This window comes from Equus caballus, chromosome 7 (genome assembly GCF_041296265.1).
Source record: "Equus caballus isolate H_3958 breed thoroughbred chromosome 7, TB-T2T, whole genome shotgun sequence".
Classification (NCBI taxonomy): domain Eukaryota; kingdom Metazoa; phylum Chordata; class Mammalia; order Perissodactyla; family Equidae; genus Equus; species Equus caballus.
This window is the reverse complement of record NC_091690.1, coordinates 63,420,110-63,437,339: the sequence shown is the minus strand read 5'-3', so window position 1 is coordinate 63,437,339 and position 17,230 is coordinate 63,420,110. Positions and strand designations below refer to the sequence as shown.

Below are 17,230 nucleotides of genomic sequence, written 5' to 3'. Positions count from 1 at the left end.
AGGTTACTTAATTTGATGTCTCATATAATGTCCCTGGTGCTTAATTAACTCAAATCTGTTCTTACTTTGAAATTAAAATGCATTCAAAGTTCTACATATGCTTTCAAAACATTCATTGCATTTAATAATATCTGCTCAAAATCTATCCCTATACCTGGGAGAAATTTACACTGACTAATGTAATAATATTTTATCTCAGTAAACATTTATGAGCTGCAATATTAGGCAATCACACCAAGTGCTTATAGAAGTACAATATATTTATTCCAGACATCATTTAGAGCATCCTAAACATGCTGTCTCATATACTAGGCAACCCTCAAAAGCCCTTCCATTAGAAGCACAATACTTGAGAGATGCAAATATGTTTATGTTCTTCTTCTCCACTATGGACACACACACACATACAGCACCCACAGAAAAAAAGGAAGAGAGAAAAACACTCCAAATTACACAATAAATTCTCTCTTTGAAACATCCCACTACAACACTAGTGCAGGTTTGTGAGGAAGGCTCTGTGCCCCCTTTAGTGAGAGCAATGTCTCAAGTGTGAGGTAATCCCATTATACTTATTGCAATTACAGGCCTGTGTCCTGAGCCTCCTGCCGACAGAAGGCTACCTCATCTCATTACTAATTAACAGCACAAAATTCTTCCCAAACCACCTTCATTATTACACACAGCTTGCTCGACTCTATCAGGCAATACCTTCACATTCGGGAAGAATCAACTGCCTCTTTTAAATCGGAGGTAACCAACCTAGAGTTAATTATGTCAATTAAAACCTTTTTCCTATACTCAGCAGATGAAGCCCATTTCACTAGAACAACAATAGGACTACAGGAAAGAGAAACCTTGGTTACAATGAAACATAATTAGAGAGATCATGTTCAGCTTAAAAACAAACACTGGCACCAAATAAACAAAAACAGGAGAAAAATCTTGTCCAACCAAAAGAAAATGATCATGCATACCTTCTTAGTAAAGTATACGCTTACTTAAAACAAACTGAAATGGTGAAACAACTAAAAAGCTGCCAGATTTCTTTTTCTTTGACCACAATACAGCTGAAAGCACAGGGAATGTAGACAGAACAGAATGCAAAACTCTTCTAAAGCAATGCCCTACATCAGCCACCAATCTCCTTGGATAACCAGCCTTGTGACGGGGGCAAGTCTTTCTTTTCCGCAATCTGAAGTGACTTCATTTAACAACCACCACAACAAAGGAATTTGAGTTAGGAAATTCCCAAGGCAGTTGGGCTTACCATATTAACATTCACTGAGGGCCACGGGTCCCTTTGACTGGCTCTGACCCTGGTAAGCAACAGCTGGTGCACTTTATTCCACCTAATATCCTCCAGCATTATCAAATGCCTCAGGCATAGAAATACTATCCAAGCAAAATCTCAGCAGGCAAAACTGTATCTTGTAAGGGTGTTTCTAATCAACAAGGCCCTTACAATGAGATTTCATTCACCACCTCTATTTCACTGCCTCAGTACAGGCCCTGGTTAGCCCCTTATCATTTTTTATGGCAGTGATTCTCAAAATAGGGTCCAGGAGCAGCAGCTCCTGAAAACTTGTTAAGAATGCAAATTCTTGTTCCTCATTTCAGACCTACTGAATCCAAAACCCTGATAGTAAAGCTCAGCAATCTGTGTTTTAACAAGGCTTCCAGGTAATTCTGACGCACACTAAAGTTTGAGAATATTGTAAAAAGTCTGCTGAAGTGTCTCCTTGCTTCTACTCTTTCTCATCTCTAATATGTTCCCCATACTGCCACCAGATCAATTTTCCTAAAATCGGAATCTGACCACGTCAAACTCCACTCCTTCCCTCCCCGTCTCCCGTCCTGTGTAAAACCCCTCAGTGACACAGGTGCTTCATCCCTCATCAAATAAAAATCTAACTTCTTAGATGGCAAACCAAGACTTTCACCATCTGGCCCCACCTGACCTTTCCAAAGTCACTTCTCCCCACTCCCCCATGTGGACTCTGTGCTCAGCCCATGATGAACCTCCTGCTGTTCCATGAAAAGGCCATGCTCTTCGAGGAATCTGTGCTTTGCTCAAGCTGTTTGCTCTGCTCAGAATGACCTCCCTCACCCTGTCTGCTTGGCAAACTTTTCATCCTCTTAGATACTTCCCAAGCATCATCCTCTCTCCCAGGCCTCCTCTGGTTCCATCCCTTCCTCTCTGCTTCTCCTTTTATGCCTCCAAATAGAGTTGAGTCTACAGTACTTCTATTACTGCACAACTTTGATGAAAAAAATTGAATGGTAATGCTATACAGTAGTGTACTTACATAGCTCTCTCCCTTACTAGACTGAGCTCTTCGGAGAAGTTGGGGGGGGGACACCTGGGTAAATTATGTCTATTTTATTTTTATATGCTTAACTGAGAATATATCAGGCATATATTAGGAATTCCAATTACTATTGATTTGAGTGAAAGAATCAATTGACTTTCGAACACCTACTGTCTACAGCACTGCTATGCTAGCAGCTTACACTTTTATCCCTATTTTACAAAGGGAAAAACTGAGCCTCAGAGCTTAGAAGTTAAATAATTTTGCCAGCTAGTAAAAGGTAATGCTGATTCAAGTGCAGGTCTTTTAGACTCTAAAGCTGATGCTTCCTCAAACAAACCACGGTATTTTCCCAAATAAACTAAAGATTGAGTGACTATACACAGCCATATCTTCCTTGACATGTTTTCACATTTTCCTTATATGTAGTTTCTACTATATGAAATAAAATAAAGACCTAGGTTATGACTGAGCTAACTTTATGAAGCCAAATATTGGATATATGAAGCCAAATATTTCTGGGTCTCAATTTCTTCATCTGCAAAAACGTTTTGTTATATATTACCTATAATAGTCAGCTATTATTATTATTTAATATTAGTACAACAGCTTCTAGCCATAATAATCTATGATTATGAACTGGGTTCTTTGTGTTTGATTACGCTGTTTCAATAGCCTACCTCAGTTCTGGGCACATCCACGATGCTCTTTAAAATTTATTTGATTGACTGTTTGCTATCACAGTTGTGTCAATTCTCATTGAAAATGTTTTGACTGAATAAGGGCATGACGTTGAAGACAAGGTCTCTCTGCTCAATGAATATTTAAACAGTTGGAAACTGATTTTTTTATCTTTATAACTACTTACACACATTCTATTTTCCCAATTTTATCCTTGGTTGGTGCAGCTAAACCACCGCAACTGTTATTATCACTGTCAAAGTTGTTTCACTTCAGACCTTCAAGTTAATAAATGCTAAGGAAGAGTTTAATTAGCTGAAACCTAAATTGTCATTATTAATTTACTAGTTACATTACAATACCTTGTAAAACATTTATGCTGCAGTAAATGGACGACCCACTTTCCAATGTGGCATAGCTAATTTACTACACAACTAAATATTTAATTACTAATGTTAGTAAAGCTAAAGGTACTCAGCTAAAATTAAATTGCATTACTTGGAACGAAATGCTTCACAGCATTACTTCAGATATTATAAAATCTTATCAAAGAAATAATGGAAGTTCAGGCATTTCTAAATATTTCTAAAACATTCTTAGAATAGCTTTAACAGGTAGATGGAATTACTGTAAATTAATCAGTAGATCTTTTAGGAAGGTCCAGTGGGGAAAGGCTAAAAGTTTTTACATTAAGACTATCTTCCGATGGGTATAGAGTATCTGTTTGGGATGATGACAAGTTCTGGAAATGGATAGTGGTGATGGTTTTACAACATTGTATATCTACTTAATGCCACCAATTGTAAACTTAAAAGTGGTTAAAATGGTAAATTTTATCTTATATATATTTTATCACAAGAAATATAGACTATACTGAGGTTTGCTTATTGTCTCACTCATCTACTACATAATGTATTTCTTGAGTACTGAAAAGGCCATGTTCACCATCACATCCCCGCTTCCTAGAATATTGTAAGGTACCTATCAAATGAATAAATTTATGGATTGTTGAGGGGTTTTCTCTGCCAATTACTGGAAGTGAATATCTAGTTTCTTTAAAGAAAACAGGCCTAGTTGAGAAAGACATGCTATTTGCTCAAGGAGTGATGAAATTGTGTAAATTATAATAACGTATGATATGGAAAAAGAGGCAATATACATTCTAGAACATAGAATGTTAATTAAAAATGCAAAAGTAAGCCATCTTCTGGCATCTGAATGTTTTCACATCCATTGAACAGTCCCTAAGAGCACAGAAACACATGGAAGTATCTACATCACTGAGCCACAAATAGTGATGATGGATACTGATTCCTTTCCAAAAGCAGAGCTGGTGCTTCGGGAAGACAGAAGTTCATTATACTAATTAGAGGCCCTTGCCCTACCTCCTCAAAGGATGTTCTCTTGGGTAGATATCAAGGCAGACACTTTTGGGTAGATGCTTTTCAAATTAATGACTCAACAACCAAATGGCAGTAATCCTAGCATCTCTGGTGAGATCAACTGCTTAAATCAGGGCTGCAGATCAGAGTCACCTTCCAAAAGCACTGCTCAGTAAAGCTTGGGATTGTAGTATTGGGGCAGAGGCTTGCTTGCCCATCCATGCTGATTCACAGAGCACATGATTATGAAGTAGTTCAAAGTAGTCCTATTGTAAGTCAAAATTGGAGTCAGAGTATGAGATAGAAGTATTGACCACTCACTCAAGAGGTTCCACAGAACTGTACTCACCCCAAAAATCTCTTGCCTTTAAATGACCTGTCTCATTGTAGTTATTGAAAAGCACTTAGATAATGTCTGTTCTATCACAAATATTTCCTCATTCAGTCCTCATAATAACGCTATGAGAGAGGTACTATTCTTCTCACTCTATAGACGAGGAAAGTGAAGCACAGAAAGTCTAAGTAACTTGCTCAAAGTCCCACAGCTAGGAAGTGGCAGTGCCAGGATTTGAATCCAGGAAGTCTGGATTCGGAAATCATATTCTTAAATACTCCACTCTTCTATCTTGATATATCTTAACAGAAATATTAAAAATAAGAAGATTTTCTTTAATTTAAGGCATTTTTTCCTAGAAGGACAATATGCATAGCCACATAATCAGACCAGGTATGTTTTATTCTAATCTTGGAGAGAGGGGCTCTGTGAATGAGATATGCCAGGTGGTTTGCACTCAGGCATGACCCCACAGCTCTAGAATGCTAAGATTCAGCAAAAAAGCACAGAGGGTCTGGCAGGGCAGAAGAAATAAAAGTGCTTTTTATACAGCTAAAGCACATCTAAGAGTTGGCTTTAATTGTATATGTTTCTTCTTTTCCTAGTCTATACCTGAACTTCCATAGCATAGGCTCGACCATTTCTGCATCTTTCATAAATCCCAGCATAGCATTAGTAGTAGTAGTGTGTAAGTAAGTCTTTGTTCAATAGCAAAGGGCAAATAAGTGTCGAATTGTTAATTGGCTTAAAAGGCCACATATAGCTCATTTACTTGAATTTTATTTTCCTGGGGCTAGCCTGGGGTCAACCTGGAAACATGGAAAAAATATGACTGAAAGTGTTTAGGACAACTAGATAGGTGAATTGTAAGAAACTAGCAGACAAAAAGCATAAATTACTCTGAAATGTATTTAAATTTGTTTTCTAAAAGGCATAATGTAGTTCATAACTGCCAAAAAGCACCATTTCATTATGCTACATTTCATCCTGTTTTTCTCAAAATACTGGAGAAATGACTGATACTAAAATAAATTCTTACTTGTGTATCACATAAGCCATTTCCATAAAGCTCTTGCAAATTCTGGAGATATGCAAGGGGGAAAAACAACTTTAATAAAATAATGGATCGTATTTGAATTAAACATGATATTCAAAATGTTACACTTGGGGAGTTAACAGAATGTTATACGCCAGGAGAGCAAGAGACAAAAACATCCTATAACATCCTATACCCTCCATAAATTAAATCTGAGAACATTAAAAATGGTGATGACAATGAAAAGGATTATTTATGGAATGAAAACAGAAAACAGAAACAGATTAGTGAAGATATTTGCCTCTAAAAAATCTCAAAACTATGCATCCTAGAGCAGAGGTAATAAAGATGGTTATTTCTAAGAAATAGATCCAAACTACTCCATTCAACTCACAGCAGGAACATCCAAAGTAGCAATTAATGCAACCACTAGTGCGGAGTTGTTTTCCAAACGCCATCCTGTTGAATGATTTTCTTTTTTAATGGAAACAGAGCTCACAAGTCACAGTGAATTTGGATCAATTATTTACTGAAAAATATCATCATAGGTTATTAATACCACCATGCAATAAGAAGAATACAACCAATAATACTTTTGGTGAAATGGAAGGAACCTATCAGCTGCAATTTATTGCAGACTATAAGTATAGTGCTTGAAACTCCTTGATATTTGATCAGGGGAAATAAATGTAATGGCATCCATCTCAATGGTGAATGGTGTGTGGAGCCACTAAAGCTCCTGCCAGAAGAAAGGAAAGACTGGTATTCCAAAGATCTGAGTTCAAGTCCCAAAAGTCTGCAAATAACTAACATTGAGCAAGAACCTTCCCAAACCTCATGTTTCCAGGGATCTCAGTTTGGTCATTTGAAAGATACAGAAAATAACGCAGCACCAGGGTTAAGAATGTGGGCTCAGATCCAGGTTGCCTGGGTCCAAATCCTGGCTCTAGAACATGCTAATTGTGTCTCTCTGGGCACATTAATCAACCTTTCTGTGACTCATCTATAAAAATGTGGATATAACAGTATTTAGCCCATAGAGTCATCATGAGGATTAGCTAAGTTAGAACATATAAAATCTTAGAAAAATGGTTGGCCCATTGTAAGGACTCAATAAGTGTTCATTAAAGTTAGTATTACCTTTTATGAAAGAAAAATTCTTTCTAGTTCTGAAATTCAATGTAACATTGCATGGAGCTCTTCCTCTCCCTTTTTTCCCAGACAGGAATAAAAGCTACAAAGGTAATGTGATGCTTTCACCAGCTGGGAGATGAGAACCTCGAGTCACTCAGCACACATCACTTCACTTCAAATGAGAAGTAACGTGCCTTGACTGACATTCACCAAACATAGAGAATCACTCTCTCTTAAAAATTGCATGGTGTATTTTGAGGAAGGGGAGGTGTGGGAAAGGTAGCAGGTGGGGGGAAGATTTTTTTATAAGAATGATCTAGTATTTATTTGTTAAAAAGGAAACAAAATGGTAGAATTCCCTCATAGCTAGCGTACTGACAATTTTCACTTGTTAAGATGTTCCCTTCAGTAATTTTTTCCCCTCTAACCAGTGACAGAGATATAATTACACATCTCCCACTCTATAAAACCAGGATGGGAGGGCAAGTCCATTCTGAAGCCCAAGGGAGTAGTAGAGTAAGAGGAACCATTAATGATGAAGTTATCAAAAGCCGCTTTGCATCCTTTCTGGAACTAGGCAGAGTATTAAAATGAAGGGAAGGGAAAAAGGAGAGAGAGAAGGAGGGAGGAAGAAAGGAAAGAAGGAAGAAAATATTAAGTGTTTTATGATGGGCCAGATACTTTACATACAGTTTTTAATTGAATCAAAAAGCCATGCAAGAACGGTTATCACCATTTTTAATACACAAGAACACTAATAACTAAGGAGCAAATAAGTCAATTATTTGCTCAAGGTCACCCAACCAGTAAGATGTTGAGTCAAATTTGAACTCGCATCTGTGGTCTTTCACTGCCATACTGTCGCTCTTCGGTGTGCTGACAAGAAGATTCACAAAATATATGAAGGAAAAGGCTCAATAAAGGTGACAAACAACCTATTCAAGGAGCTTAGAGAACAATTACAGGAAAATAAATCCTAGACCAGAATGGACTTCAGAGAAGGAGAAAGAAAAATATTTATTTTTCTTATTGTCTTATACCTGCCCAAGCACCGCTTCACTCTGACTCCCTCGACTCCAACACACTGTTTCCTCTCCCACAGCACATTAGTTTCCACTCTTCCTGTGCTAACAAATCACAAAAATATCTCACATCAAATGATATAATTCGATACTGCTATGGGAGCGAACACCATGGACATTGACTTCCTACCTCAGACAGTGTTCATTTCATCATACCTTTCTGCAAACTCTGGTGAAAAATCAGAAGCCCTCTCATAGTAAAAACTTTCTCCCACAGTTAATATTGAAGAACTGTGGAGTGGATGGTATGGGAAGCAATTCGGTTCTGTTTATAAATCCTAGGGACCTAGAGTAACAAGTAGATGTAGAAGAGAAGAATAGTATTTGATGAGTTTTATTTTATTTTCTTATTTTATCAAATTTGCTGACTGGATAGTTAATATTCACTTCTCTTGCTGTGCTGAGATCATAGAATATGAAGACAAGCACAATGATCTCCAAAAGTGGCTCATTCCTTCTCTTTACCTTCTACTTCTTCCCACTTTTCTTGTTATATTACCAAATTTAATAGCCCCTCCTACCTCCTTCACAAGAGCAGATGATGTTAACCCTGCAGAAGCTGTATGTTTATTAGAACTTACATGCATTGGCTAAAAAAGAACACTCAACTGGTTACATATTTCTCCCTAGCAATGATACCCTGACGCTGGGCATTAGAAAATCACTCCTCATTGGACATCACCATATATGGCCATCATGGCATCATGATGTATTAGTCTGCTTGGGCCGCCAAAACAAAACACCGTAGATTGGGTGGCTTAAACAACAGAAATTTATGTCCTCACAGTTCTAGAGAATGAGAAGTCCAAGATCACAGTTCTGGCAGAGCTCTGTTTCCGGTGAGAGCTGTCTTCCTGGCTTGCAGATGGCTACCTTCTTGCTTGTTCTCACACGGCAGAGAGAGACCTCTCTTCCTCCTCTTTTAAGGCCACCAATCCTATCAGATTAGGATCTCACTATTATGATCTCATTTAACCTCAATTATCATCTAAAAGCCCTATCTCTACATGTCCATGTACAATCACCTTCGGGGTCAGGACTTCAGTATATGAATTAGGAGGGGGGGTACAATTCAGTCCAGAGCAGGTGGGGTGGGGATTCTCTACACAACTAGAATTTTCAATTTGAGAAAGTATAAGAAATAAACATTTCACACTCAAACATAAGCCTTTAATCTTTTGGTATGTGAAACAAAGGAGCTGAAAATTTTACAGTTTGACATATCATCATTGGTGGTTGAAAAGAACTCTAGTATTCTGCTGGTAACTGTTTGTTTCACTTCAGTCTTCATAGCACGGAGAGTGGAAAAGGAAGGGAACTAGAGCCTCCAGCCTCAGTGCTATAATATGCCTCACATTCCTTCTTTCTTCAAAGAAAAAAGGCAGCAAAGAAGGAAAAGCCTCTGAGTGTCTCTTATCTTGCTCCCACTTTGAAAATAGGTATATTCTCCATTATTTTCTTCTTACTAATGGTTAAACACATTCCAGGTCTTCTGTATATTTTCATTTGACATCAATTTTCTCAGTTTTTCCTAGTGCTAGGCATTGTGCTAGGTGGTGGGAGCACAAGATGAATGAGATCAAATCCTTTCCTTTAAGGACTCTGCAGTCTTATAGTGAATCAGAATTAGAATCAAAGAATGCAAGAATTGGAAGGAATCTGGTTGCAGATAAAGAACTCAAGCCCAGAGAGACTAATCAACTTAGCCAAGTGGCACAGGTGGTTGGGACAGAGCCAGTTAACACACAGGCCTACTGACCCCTAATCCAGTCTTTATTGCTATACAGCTCAGAGTCCTCCATCCAAGTCAGTCATTCAACCAGGGTTTATTTAGGCCTACTATGTGCTACGTGTCCTAACTGAAAGGGAGAGAATTTATATTAGTTTAATAATTTAATAACTTATTTGGGGGAATTAAGACTACCTTAAATAAAATTATTAGTGAATACTCAAGGCATTATTTAAAGTGAGAGAGTTTCTCTGGGGCTGGCCCCGTGGCCTAGTGGTTAAGTTTGCACACTCCGCTGCAGACGGCCCAGTGTTTCGTTGGTTTGAATCCTGGGCGCGGACATGGCACTGCTCATCAAACCACACTGAGGCAGCATCCCACATGCCACAATTAGAAGGACCCACAACGAAGAATATACAACTATGTACCGGGGGGCTTTAGGGAGAAAAAGGAAAAAAATAAATAAAGTGAGATACTTTCTCTATTAACCTCATAAATATAATAATATGCAAATAAGATGTATACCTTATCTGATTATCAAATTTATCTCTATAATCATGATCATAGTTGAGCTAATCTTGCGGGATGGGAGAGTTTTCCCTTCCATCCTCATCACTGAGTGTAATACCACTGAGTGATACCAGGTAGAAAAAAGACCATTCTAAAGATACATTGAAGACAAAACAAAAAATAAAACCATTTTGCAACTAAATTTCTGTAAACTGGACTGAAGGTAGACTATCTGGATATCTGGCTCCTGGAGGACCCTTCCCAATGAGAAATCAGGTCTTATTTCTAGCCACATTGTTACTCAACAGAGATGAAGCACAGGTAGATGAGAAGATGACTCTTGTGTTAGTCTATCCCTTCTCGACATCACTGCCTCACCCAACCCAAAAAAGGTTTAAAGAACACATGGTCTAGGTGGTTAGGGTGATAGGTTCTGGATTCAGCCAGATCTGGCCCTGAATGTTGGCTCCACTACCTATGATCTTAGGCAAAGTCTGTAACATCTTATACATCAGTTCATTTGTCTATAAAATGAGGGCTAATAACAGGATTACCTTAGAAGGTTGTAGTAAAGATTAAATGAGTTGATATGTGCAAAGCGCATCTCATAGTGCTTGAATAAACTGCTCACTAAATAGGCTTAGTAACAACAATTTTATAGTGGTTTTGTGACCTGCTATCTTCCTCTTCAGTCACTCTCCCCCACCTTCATTTTAGCCATTTCTAATTCTCTCCTCTCCCTCCCTGTCCTGCTAACAGCTGGGCCTTGTGCTTTGCCAGAATGGGCAGCAGTGTTGGGACCTCAGAAGAGGTGCTACTGTCCATTTTGCTACTTGATTTAACCTGCCAGGTGTCAGGGGAGAACTGCAGGGCTGCATTCAGCATGGACAAACACCTATCCTCTCTGTCACCACAGCTAGACAGACACTGGCGCTGAGTCATGCTGCTGCTCACGACCGATGAGCTCTCAGACTCAGAAGGCTCTAAGAAAGGGACCCGAGAGGACAAAGTGTCCATCCTTCTCTCCAGGTCAAGCTACTCTTCAATCTGCCATGAGCCAAAAATAGACATAGGGAGATTCTATCATTCACCGAGGATTAGAGAATCTTCGACATCAGGACGTTTCTTCTCATGCCTAAGCCAAATTTCAGATTTTGCATTTAAATTCACTTTTTAAATTTACCTTTCATAGGGAAAAATAAACTTGATATCTAGCTAATTATAAACATATTTCATATATACAGTATTCTATACAGTATATATTATGTAATATACACTATAATATATAGTAATTATATATTATGTATATTACATATTTATGCAGTATATATTATACATTATGTATATATTATATACATATGTATTACAGTATATATTACATAATATCTAATATAAAATAGAATTTATATTAAGTAATATACAGTATAATATACAGTATATATTATGTAATATATGGTACTCTGTGTGTGTGTATACACACATCCATATATACATACATACATAGTATTGTTTACTGGTTAAGAGCTTGAGCTCTAGAATCAGACATGGTGCCTAATATCACCCACCTACTGGTGATGTGTTTTTGCTCTAAAAACTGATAATAACAGTAATGTTCTCTCTAGATCCTGTATTAGCACAGTTCTTGGCTCATATAAGGAATTCAATACAAGTTAACTATCATTATTGTTGTTTAGACAAATAAATATATAGTGAGAGGCCAGGAGGCCTCTTACACTTTCTCTTCTGCAATCTAAACGGCTCCAGTTCGATCATGGCTTTTAAGCCATTTCTTCTATAATCTTTATTTTCATTTTCCTTCTATTCGTTTACCTTCCTAAATCTAGAATAGGACATAAAATGTCGGTGGAGTTTGATCAGCACAGGACAAAATGCATGCTATATTTTAGGATTATCTATTCTATTTCCCTATGTAAACTATTATTATGATTTGCAAAGAAATAAAAGTGATTTGATAGCAAGCATAACCTTTAAATACTTTATTTATACTAACTCATTTAATCCTTAAAATAAATCCATTCATTATTCATTTTTGGAGCTATGCTATAGTTCATTGATTCTAAAAATAATTTTTTTCACATTTTAACACCTCTGAAATCAAGAAGCATCTTGCAATTGGTGATGTATTATAGTTCTATTGACAATTTTTTTTTCTTAGTGATATAAGAAATAATAGTGCCTTTTACAATTGATGACAACCTGGAGTCAATGAAATAAGGTATGAGAGACAACCACGTTCTAGGCATTCTTTTAGGCCCTAGATATATGGTGAAAAAGATTGAACAGTCCTTCATTACAGAGAATCCACATTGTAATGGGGAATACAGAGAAATAAAGATGATTACAACTGACGTACAAGCTGTTGTAGGAGCTGATGGAAGACCCACCCTGGGCTTCTAGGGGCCAGAGAAACTTTCCTAGTGATAACGATGTCACCTAAGGTTGAAGTGCAGTTATGGAGAGATACAGCTGGGTTATGGTTTACTAGTCAGCCAAACAGGATAAACAAAATCCTAGAAGGTAGAAAAACCCTGGAACATTCAGGGATTTGAAAGTAGTTCAGAATGCTAGAGTTAGAGTGTCCATGGAAGAGGGACAAAGTGTGATGGCAGAGAGGAAAGCAGAGGCCATATCATCACAGGCCTTGTACACCATGTTAAACGGTTTGGACTATATCCTGAGGACATTGGGGTTCTACTGAAGCACAGGTGTTACTCCCATTTGACAAATGAGAAAACTGAGGCCTAGAGAAGAAAAATGAATGGCTTCAGGCTAAATTGCAAAAAGCTGGATTAATTTAATTCCTTCTCTCTAAGTTTATTTCCTAAGTTTAATTCCTTCACCTCATGCCCGATGCTCTTTATGATATAGCAGGATCACCCAGGACATTATTCTCTCCTATTGGCCATACTGCCAGCAAATGCATTACTAGATTATCCTTCATTTTAGTTTCTGTTGAATTAATGTGTTTGATTTCCATGAGGAGGAGGGTAGAACCAGCATGTTAGTTCTTAAGGAATTCTCCAAGGTGAATACAGCCTAATGTTGGGATATTTGCACTCAGTTATATCTCTTGTAGGTTATACATCACTGCCAAGCTCACTCACAGTTGTGTCTATTGGATGATAGCTATTGATGCCAGTCTTTTCTAAATGTACCATGCATCCACTCTTTATGGTGTATGTTTAAAAGAAAATTAAGTATAAAAATTAAAACAAAAACAAATAAAAGAAGCAATGCTGACACAGGGGTAAAGGGTCACAACTTCAAGAGTTTTATACTCTTGCATAACATTATGTCACCAGAAATTGCATTTCCGTTTATCTTAAAGCTTCTTCAGTTGCCCTTTTAGAGTAATACAATCTAGAGATTGACTAAATTAAGCAATTTAAGTTGAAATGCGGCAAACAGGCATAAAAGTAAGACACTAACTTCTGAATTCATTACACAGGGTCAAAAAAAATAAAGAATAATTATCTGAATGGAGGTATTCTATTCCAGCCAGGCAGTCTTGATTTCACATTATTCCATTTAAAATAATTTTGTGCACAGAATTTGTTGGTATGCACAAACTGTCTTTTTAATGAAAGAATAGCAGTGAGCCTTTGCTTTTCTTTTTTAGAAGAATGACAATGTGAATCACCTAACATCTCTGATTTACTCTAAAAGAGAGTGCATCTACAACTGCCAATCATTTAGGTCCTTTTTGATGAAAGACATTGTTGGTTTCTACAGGATAAGCAATGAGTCCAAATGCCAGTGTTTAGGTTATGATGATATGACAACTACTAGCTGTTTAAAAGGAATAATAGGTGTCAAGACAATAGCTTCCTACACTAAAGAGGACAGAGAGTGTAAAGTCTTTAATAACAGGACAGACAACTGTCTATTCAAGAAAGCTTAGGTGTAGTCTTATCTCCAATAAGGGGGTTGAGTCACACGATCAGTAACTTTGATTCTGTAAACCTCATGACTTTGAAATTCTAATATGAAAAGAGGGGGACAAGATAAGAAGGAATGGTTAAGCTTATTCAGAAAAGACAGGTGAATGATAGGTGAATGGAAGAGAACACTAGAGACTCAAGGAGTCATTTTTGAAATAGCATGGGCAAACTTGGGTTCAAATCACAGCACTGATATTTACTACTAACTCTGTGACCTTGGGCTAGCTACTCTTCTCTCTAGGACTGAAGAAAAGCAATTCTACCTTGTAGGAATGCTGTGAGGATTAAATGAAATGCTATGCATGAAGCAGCTGATGCATAATGTGTGTGAACAGGGACTATGGTTATTATTATTGTTGTGATTATTATTATTATTATATTCCATGCTGCTATTTAATTCTACTGGCATTCGATGAGGTAAAACAGTAGACCACACAACCATGAATAAATCACACTGCATGCTTAGGGATGGCATTTAGGCCTGCACATTCCCAATTAGCTTTTCAATTAACCCCAGCCTTGAGGTATTCCTCAAGTATATTTACTTCCCAGACCATACCTGAATGCTAAAATAGGACTGATGGGCTATGATGGGTGCAGGTTGTTTTATTAGAGTAGGAGGAAATAGACTGTTACCTATTGCAAAAAGAAGCCAAAATTTATAGAGGATACTAAAACAAAATCACAATCACTGTCTATGATACAAATTTATACCCCCAAAAGCTGAAACATGCTCGGAATCTATCAATAGTTCTTTCACATTTAAGTATACTGATCATTTTCTAAATAAAACTTCATAATAATCTTACTTTATACGTCTTCCTCCATTTCATAATAAAGCATGACAACATATAGTCAGCAGCACTTTATATCCCCCTGTTTGCAATTATATGATCTCTGATGTTATAATAATACTTTATAGGAATTTATCCAGCTTGCAGTATCATTTGTTAACTGTCTTCTCAAAGTATATTACTGAACTTGTTAGATAAAATATGAATTCACATAGTTGGTTTTAAATAAGCCACATGATAAAATTAGATAGACAGAATAAACTACTTCCATTCACCAAGCATCGGCTGAGGGCCTTCATTGTTCAAGGCAGCACACCTTTTAATTTATTCCAGGAACTCTGTGACTATAAATTCCATGAAAAAAAAAACAAAACAAGATGCTATTTTCATGTTAGTTATCATCAGTCAGTGTTCAAAATTAATTCCTCCTGGTTCCCCTGGTTAGCACACGGACATGAGAGTTAAAAATTTCCCCTTTAGTCTTTATCACTCAGAGGGCAAAACTTCAGTTTTCTAATGTTGAATTCCTTACTCTCTGAGTAAAATAAATAAAGAATTTAAAATCCTTAACCCTACATCTGGTTTCCTCTTACTTGTTCTAAGCGTTAGTCATCACAGACATCAGAGGAGACATCAGAGGCCCCCTACCAGCTTCTTCCCACACTCAAGGAGCAGAAGCCCGTGTTACTTCATTGGATTAACCTCCTTTTAGGTTCTAACACTGAATTTTATAGAGTTGCTGTTCTCCACTTTCAGGCCTAAGACTGGATTAAGTATCACTGGTAGATTCAACTTTTCTGTGCACACTAATTTGGCATAAGGCATTGTGTCCCAGGGGCTTTCAGAGCCATTTGTGGTCCTGACAGTCCTCTCATCCATACAACCTATAATTTTCATAGGAATAAGGTACTTTTTCAAAACATTTGCTCCAATAAAAGACCTACTTGCAAGTCTCTCTCCTTAAAAATTACTTGAGGAGCGGACAAAACAAAACAAAGCAAACTCCACAAACCCAACTGTTCAATATATATGGTGCTGGCACATGATAATTAGGTTTACAATCTTTTTACCTGTGACATATAGAATAGAAAAGGGATCAATTCCACCCCCTTGCCCGACCCCCCCCCCCCACCCACCCAAAGTGCCATTAAATAACAAGTCTGTCATCATTCTACAATCCTTAGATCTGGACATTCTAAAGGCTGCAACCCTAAAGTCAGAATGCCAATTTCTCTTTTCATGCTACAAACAATCATATCTTGGTTTATCACTGGATTCTTGTTCATTTTATCAACATTCCCCCTCTAAAGGAACAAATAGTAAGTTAACGTGAAGGAATCTTTGCAGTTGAGAGGAAGGACTGTGCCACAGGCCCGGAAAGCCAGCTCTGGGTCAATCTCACGAGTAGATTTAAGGCAGAAAGGACACTGGGCCAAAGATCCTATCCTCAAAGTAATATGGAAAAATCTCAGTTTCATAAAATGTTGTTGTCTTTGGAAGTTTCCCCGTCACCTATCAAATTAGATACTGATTTTCTAAACATGTCAGTTTGACCAGTGCCTCCAACAGCATAGGACAAATTAGAGATGCAAGGTTGTAATGCATCTTAGGACTTACAGGCCATTTTAATTTCTCAGAGAAAGATAACTTATGAAGTAAATCTACATAGAGGTTCTCTAGAAACAACTAGTCATGCTGAATAAAAGGAATACAAAGCCATTCTCTAAATGGCAATGACTATCTGATTATAAATATAATTCTTGCTCATTGTAAACACTTTTGAAAAGATGGCTTTGTTGATTTGAAAAGCTATCAAGCACCTCTGTGGAGTCTGGTCAATGTTACTGAGAGTCCCAAATATGTGCTCCTAGGACACACACCAGGACACAAGTACTGAGAAAGGCTCAGGGCTTTATAATGCCCCCTTCAGAATCAAAGATTGCAGTAATAAAAATAATGCAGTATAGCAACAAGTTTACTAGAGAGCTCCCTGAAGAAGAAAAATTTCAGCCGCTCAGTTGCTTTCACCCTGTGTCATTTATAGGAATATTAAGTCTCTGTACAGACACTCTATCAATTGATGATCTCACCAAATATTTTGAATAGCTAATGATCCTGCTTAACCCCCAACGCTCCCCTCCCAAGAAGCTAGGCTCTCAGTTACCCCTTCTGTGAGTGGCATGGACTACAACCACAGTGAGAGGCAGGTTCTCATCCCAAGCTAATAAAGACTGCGTCTGTACTCAGACTAGCAGTCCAGAGCAGGCAGTTGGCAAA

At 37.5% G+C, this 17,230-nt stretch overlaps 1 protein-coding gene across 33 annotated transcripts in view; it reads right to left on the bottom strand.

Annotated features, from left to right (window-relative positions):
• The window catches only part of DLG2 (discs large MAGUK scaffold protein 2), a 1,837,299-nt gene that overhangs the window by 824,351 nt on the left and 995,718 nt on the right, over window positions 1-17,230 (bottom strand). The gene's annotated exons all lie outside the window — the stretch shown is intronic.